General features: G+C 35.8%; 1 pseudogene; it reads right to left on the bottom strand.

Moving 5' to 3' along the window:
• Positions 1-3176: 3176 nt before the first annotated feature.
• Positions 3177-7024, bottom strand: LOC123251861 (annotated as a pseudogene).
• Positions 7025-7774: the final 750 nt, after the last annotated feature.

The following is a 7774-nucleotide window of genomic DNA, read 5'->3' as shown; positions in this document are numbered from 1 at the left end:
ACAAAGTTGGGGAGATGCCAGGGAGTGAACTCACCCCATATTTTTCAGAAGAAATTCATCTGAAGTCTAGGTTCATATTAATATGCAGGCTAGATTGCTCGAAGGATTTCAGCAAAGCCCCTCTGCTGGAAACTGCAGAACTATCTTAGAGCCAAAGAGTGATTCTCTTTTTAGGCTAGGGATAAGAGGGAGAATCTGAAAAGAGAGCCAGGAAAGATTGCTTTCACTTCTATACCTAGGAGGTTATATTGTTGACACCCTCTTGGATCCAAAAAGAGATTCATTCAGTTGAAGTGCATTTTCAATACCTGTTCAATAAAAATATCAATATCATCCTAAAGATTGTATTTTTCATGTAATCTTACATTAATCAATGAATTAAATGAAGATATTTAAAGATAACTCACTTTGGAGTGCCTATTACTTCTGAAAGTTAATAACAAACAACTCAGAAATAAGAGTGAAGGCCAAGTAGTACAGTAAAAAGATCCCTAGCTTGGGAGATGTAAAATAGGAATTCCACTCCCAGAATTGTCCACAGATTCACTATGTGTCTTTGAGCAAGTCCTTCTACTTCTCTGGTCACAGTGTCCTCATCTTTCAAGTTAGCATTGGGAATAATCTCTAAGGTTCCTTCTAGCTCTAAAATTCCTCTTCTTAATTCATTAGTTTAAATGCAGAAGAGTAGAATTTATTTCAGAGTTAGAAAGAGACTTTAGCAATTATTCAGTCCAGCTCCCTCATTTTACAGATGAAGGGACAGAAATCCAGAGAGGTTTCTGAATTGCCTTTCCACTGCCAGATATCCACAGCCTTTGGGGAGCCCTGAGGACTCTAGGCCCAAGAATGAATAAGTACAAGAAGAAGGAGGGGACTCATCACCAAAAGAACAAGACAAAAGAGTGACATAAAGCTGGAAAAACTGTGTCAGAAAGGATAACATCCAGATTGAGTTGAGGCTTGCAAAATATAATTCAGGTTAATAAAAGCTTTTTACCTTTTCATTTCCTTTCCTTTTTTAAACTCTGTTCAGAATACAGTGAATAAGGAAGAGATATACTATAATCCTACTGCTTAGAAGAGAAGGTGTTATGTTAACATTTGATAGAGAGAAAATGCAAGTATCCAGTGCTGATTTTGCTTGTACCTTCTTTACTGAGGAAAATGGTTTTTCAAACTGGAAATCCTAGAACAAATCTGGTTATATGGTCCATGATGCCTAAATTAGGTCAGAGGATAGTAAGAGAGTACCTAGTACTTTAAAAGAATTCCAGTTTTCAGTCCCAGACACACTGCATCCTAGGACAATAATAATAATGATACTAATAATATTTGAAAATTTATGTAACACTTTATGGCCCACCAAGCTCTTTATGAATAATATCCCATTTAGTACCCCCAAAGCCCATAGCCTCAAATGTCTTTTCAAAAATGCTAAAAGTATAAGCAAAAAGAAAAATGAACTAGTGGTTCTAAAATAAGTATGCAATTTTTACCTCATGGACATCAGTGAGTTTTGGTAGAATAAAATGAATGATTAGAATATGATTCTGGATGAATACATCTTATTTTAAAAACAGATTAAGTAAAATTGGAGATGGCAGCGTTGTCTACTTAGAAGGTGCATTTAGATAAAGAAATTAAAAAAACAGAGTAGGAAAGAATAATGGAGAGTATTTGATTGAAGTCCAGTGGAATGAGAAACAGAAAAAAATTTTTCATTGGATTATACTATAGACCACCTGGACAGAAAGAGGAAATAATTGAGTTATGGAAACAAATCATAAGTCTGACACAGAATTATGTTCAGGCAAAACTGGGAAATTTTAATTATCGAGACATGTTAGAGTTCTTTCTTTGCCATATTGGGAGAGTAAGTAATAACCTCTCTACTTGTGTAAGTCCTTCAGAAATGGAAGAAAGAACAAGGGGGAAATCTATTCAGCATCTAATTCTCAGTAACAGAGATGATCTGGTTGGTGGAGTAAAAATAAAAGAAACATTGAGGAAAAGTGACCATTCCTCCTAAAATTTGTGATAAAGGAAAGAGAAATCCAAAAAACACCCTAAATTTTTGTAAGACATATCTTAATGGGTTCATAGGAAGGATCACTGATAACCCTTGGGCCAAAATCCTGCGAGAAAAATAAATGTAGGGAAAGGTCAGAAATTCTCAAGAATGAAGATTTGAAGAATTAATTCAATGAAAAGGAAACACAGAAGCTGTTTATGGAGAACTATGTGGATGCACAATGCTCATCTGTCAATTTTGATTTTAGAAAGATACACATGGGAGACAAAAGCAAGAGTAAGTAATAGAGTTTGAATAGAAAGTATGACATAATCCTGGAAAAATAGCAATAGGAACACAAAAGCTCAAAATGAGATGAAACAAGTGAATCTTAGGACCACAGAAAAAGAATGTTGGGTTATTAAAAAGATATATGAGCAAAGAGAATGATTAAAGAAAAGACAGGGCCACTGATTATAGTGTAATGATAGGTGATATAATAAAAACAAGTCAAAGCTATTTAATTCTCAATGTCATTTGATAGAAAAATTTGAAAATATTTTGAAATATTGGAACAAAAATGTTTAACAAGGTTAGAAACTCAAGATATCGGGGAAAAAAACAACTCATAACCCTTGAAAAATTCAATTCTCTTGGCCCTTGCCAACTACATACTGGTAGATGTGATTGTGGAACTACCATCAATGATATTTGAAAGATGTTATCCCAATTTCCATAAAAGTATCAAATAGAATCTAAAAATTTTAGACCGGTGGACTCAACTTCAATTCCTGAAGAAATCCAAGAATCAGTTTTTTTTTAAGGGCTCATTAGTCAACATCTAGAAAATGAAGATTTTGTTACAAAGAACTTTAATGGTTTCAAAAAATTTTCATTAATACTAGAATGACCTGATTTGTTTGTTTTTGACAAGGTTATAAATCTTAAGTAGACAGGACAATGCTGCAAATATTGTTTACCCATACTGCAGTATGAAATTTGATCAAATCTTTTGTAGTGTGCTTGTAAAAAAGATTTTTTTTCAGGAGTTAGATAACTCTATTCTCATTCAGGAGACTGAGTCCACATGTGTGCCAAGGCTGCTTCTGGTTCTCCTCAAGGCCTTTGGACACTCCAAGGGGTAGCAAGAAGGTTGAACCTGTGCTCAGACTATTTTGCACAAGTACATTGAGAAAAACATCCTGAAAGTCTTAGACTGATAATAACTCCAGCAGGTTCCACTACAACTTTCTTTTTAATCACTAGAAGACACTGAAAATGCTGGTCAAAATTCATCCAAATGAAGTTCTTGACCTCCTTGTTGGAGGCCAGGTCAGTTATATTCAGCTGGAACAGTCAGGAATTGGAGCCGACATTGCACAACAATCTGCTGTTCCAGCTCTGGAGCTTCTTCCCCCTACAAAGTCTGGACCTGAGCCAGAGTATTGCCAAAGGTGAACATGATCATCTTAGCTCCAAGCTGCTCAGGTCAAAATCTGCCCAACAACTTCTTGCCAACTCCATAAGGTACTCAGTGTTGGGATGGTGGTAATGGTAGCCTTCATGAAATCCTGTGTTGTCTCTTACATCATAAATGTCATCTTCCTGGAGACTAATGAACTATGGGGTAGAAAATGTCTAGAACATGATTCTCAGTAGCATGGACCTTCTCCTGCAAGGCAATTGTTGGCAAAGGATCCCTGACACTTAAATGGGTTCCATTCAATCCTGAGAGACTTATGAGAAAGAAAGCTATCCACATCAAGGGAAAGAACTGTGGGAGTAGAAATGCAGAAGAAAAACATATGATTTATCACTTGTTCATAAGGGTATAGGATTTGGGGTTTGGGTTTTAAAAGATTACTTTATTATAAAAATTAATAATATAGAAATAGGTATTGAGTGCTAATATATGTATAACCCAGTGGAATTGTTTGTCAACTACAGGAGAGGGAAAGTAAAAGGGGAGGGAGAGAACATGAATCATGTAACCATGGAAAAATACTTTAAAAAAAAAGAAAGAAAGAGAAAAAAAGAAAACTGAAAAAATGGGTCCCATTAAGACTACAGATCTGAAGGAAAGTTGACTCTTGATGCCATGAGGCTGACAGCATGTAGTTCTTGGCTTGGATCCCTTTGGTCAGAAAGTGGTACTGAAGAATCATTATTTTACACAATTGGATGAGACTGTCCACACTGAGAGGGGAGTACATCTCTCTCTTGAGATGTTCTCAGTAGAGTGAACAGGTGTATTCACAGATGTGGTCTAGACGACAATACAATTAGATTTGGAGCTGAATGAAGGGCTGGTCTCAGGGAATCAGTCAGTCGGATCATATTAAGCATCTATTATATGCAAAATACTGTGTTAAGTGCTGGAGTCTCTAATGATTCAATGCCAACTTGATAGGAAGAAGTTTCTGGTAGAGTGCCACTGGAATCTGTATTTACATCTATGCTATTTAACATCCACCTTTCCTTCAAACATTATCTATATGACAGATTCAATACCTTAGCCCTCAGGCTCTGAGCTTCATTTTCCTTTTCATTTGTAAAATAAGGTTAATAATGTTTTTACTACTTTTAACACAGGTAGTTGTGCAGGAACCACTTTGTAAAACTTAAAGGTCTATTGAAATATGTTATCAGTATTAGTCTGAACTCACTATTCCTAGAGATTGAAGAATAGCGGCTAATATGCTGATTGTGAAGAGGGTTTATTTTTGTTCTGCCTTTATATTTTCAGAAATTGATTCTTTTGTACAATCAAATTGATGTCAAATAGTTAAATGACATGGAGATACTAATCACTGAGTCAATTAGTTATATAAAAGGCATATTAATTTTAACTGGAAACGACTATTGGGGAGAACACATGAGAATTTTGCAGTAATAGAAAAGCACTCCCAATCCACAGTACCCCAAGGGTGAGATTCATTCAGCTCCATTCTGCAGACAGAACCTGCCAGTGTAAATGGAAATTGGGATAAGGAACCCAAGTGTTTTTTTGTAGGATACACTTATTTTTTTGAGTTTAACACCCAATACCTTACCATTACACCACAGTATATTCCATGACAGAATCAATATTTTCAAAGATTTCTATAGATTGAAATGATGGCTAAAAGTAACACAATAAAACTTAACAAAGGGAATGGTCTTGTACCTTGGTTTAAGAGCAAAAGAAAACACTAGTCCAACTAACATAGCCTTTAGGGTTTGGTTGTCTATAATTCTACTATGAGCCAAGATCTTAATATGTCTGTAATCTTACCCCCAACTTCCTGTAAAAAAAACAAAATAGGCTAGAACTAATAGAATCTCTCTCTCTCTCTCTCTCTCTCTCTCTCTCTCTCTCTCTCTCTCTCTCTCTCTCTCTCTCTCTCTCTCTCGGAAATTCCTGAGAAATTTCCTTTATAAATGCAAGCTGATACCTGGTCTGCAAATCAGAGAGTTGCCTAGAGCACTTAAAAGGTTAAATTTGCTCAAGGTTACATAATCAGTATGTATTAGAAATAAGACTTGAAGGGCAGCCAGATAACATAGTGGATAATGCCAGGCCTGAAGTTGGGAAGATGTGGGTTAGAATTTGACCTCAGATACTTCCTAATTGTATGACCTGGAGCAAGTCACTTAACCTCAGTTCCTTATCCCTTGCCATTCTTTTGTCTTAGAATTTATTCTAGGATTTTTAAAATAAAGATTTAAAAAATAAGAAATGAGAATTGAACCTAGATCTTTCTGTTTCTAAGCTCAGGTTCTCTTAGGTTGTATTAATAAAAATAAATTGTGCAAGTGAAATGAACTTTTAGTCATAAAATTGTCATTGTTTCATACATTGGTCTGGTCCTATCTGAAATTTAGTATTTAATTGATATCACTGTTTAGGAAGGACATTTTTTTAGTCCAGATCTGATATCACCTGGAAGGAAGGAAACAAAGCATTTATTAAGTGCCCACTATGTGTGTCTACTGTGCTAAGCACTTTACAAATATTATTTCATTCAATCTTCACAAAAACCTTGGGAGGATTTGGGGGCATACTATTATACCCATTTTATAGGCAAAGGTTAAGTGTTTTGCCAAGGTTGTACAGCTAGTAATTATTTAAGGCTATATTTGAACTTGGGTGTTCCTGACCTTAAGCTAAGGCTTATTATTTATCTAACACTGTAGAGAACTCAAAAATGTGGAAACTATCTCTTCCAATTCAGATTGGCAACTTGTCCATCACTTGTAATCTTTAGAGAGCTTTTTGAGCAATGAAAAGCTCATTGATGCCTTGCCCATTGTTACATAGCTAATATAAATTATAGATAAGATGAACTCAAGTTTTCCTAGCTTCAAGGCTAGATCTCTAGTGATTGATACATTTCCCCCCTTAAAAGACCTGTAATTCAATTCTCAGTCCATTAGCTATTTTATTTTAAATTATGTTTTCTCTTTTTTCATTAGAGGCTGTCAGTTCATGACTCAACATGACTCATGCTTCCCTAAGAGTGATGTTAGTATACTGGATTATGAGCGAAGGAAGGTAGCCAAAATGGTAAAGCCAAATGAATAAGTGGGACATGATAATGGTTTTCAAATATCTAAATTATCCTCATGTTCAAGAGAGATTGGAATTATTCTATATGTTAACAATAGTAACAACAGCAATGTACATTAATAGTTATTTTTAAAGTTTTATAAAACCCTTTCTTTGCATGAAATTATAGATAGGTGGTTTAAGTGTCTTTATCCCCATTTTATAGCTAGATAACTGAGGCTTAGAGAGATTAGGCATCATAAAACTTGTAAGTGCTAAACTAGCACCTCTGGTGTGAGTGGTTACTGAGCCCTTTTCAGGGTAGCTCATCCACATTTGATGTCTACCTTCCACCCAACTCTCACCTCGAAGAAGTTGTTAACGGAGCAGCTGCCTAATTTCAGTAAAATTTTCTTGGCACTTGGACTGAACCAGGTTGAAGATAACTGACAGGCCTCAAACGTGTTCGTGAGTGAGGCAGACATGTACCCCAAGCACATGAAGATGAGGCAGAATGGTGGAATGGGCAGATGAGAACAATTTGTTCCAATGGTTATGAAAGTGGCTGAAGCATCTGAAGCACATGCTGTGGAATATTAAGAGCTTTGTCAGACATCGAAGACATCAAGGGCATCCACTGCATCGCAGGCCACTGACTTTTGTCCTGCCATTGTTCTTTAATGACTGTGGAAGAGAGAGTGAGGCTACCGACTTTGTGCAGTTCTGCCTCATTTAAATTCATTTCACAGGCAAGTCAAGACATCATCCCATAATTCTATTAGTCCTATTTGAAAATGAAGGAAAAACAATAAGAAACTAGATTCAAATACAAGTTTCCTGATTCAGAATTCAGATGTATAACTCCAAAAGAGAGATTATTATGAAAGTACAAAAAAATTTTTTAAACCCTTACCTTCCATCTTGGAATCAATAGTGTGTATTGGTTCCAAGACAGAAGAGTGGTAAGGGCTAGGCAATGGGTGTTAAGTGACTTTCTCAAGGTCACACAGCTAAGAAGTGTTTGAGGCCAGATTTGAACTGGGCCTGGCTCTCAATCCACTGAGCCACCCAGCTGTCCCTAAAAGAACAAATTTTTTAATATGGTAGATTTCAAATATATTTAAGAAATAACTTCATAACAATTAAAGATCTCTAAAAATAAGATAGGTTACCACAGGATCACCATTTTTAAGGTGTATTGTAGACCAGATTCTTGATTTTGGTAGAAGATTGAA

Source organism: Gracilinanus agilis, chromosome 1, assembly GCF_016433145.1.
Source record: "Gracilinanus agilis isolate LMUSP501 chromosome 1, AgileGrace, whole genome shotgun sequence".
Classification (NCBI taxonomy): Eukaryota; Metazoa; Chordata; class Mammalia; order Didelphimorphia; family Didelphidae; genus Gracilinanus; species Gracilinanus agilis.
Note: the sequence above shows the minus strand (reverse complement) of the source record. Positions and strands in the feature narration are given on the sequence as shown.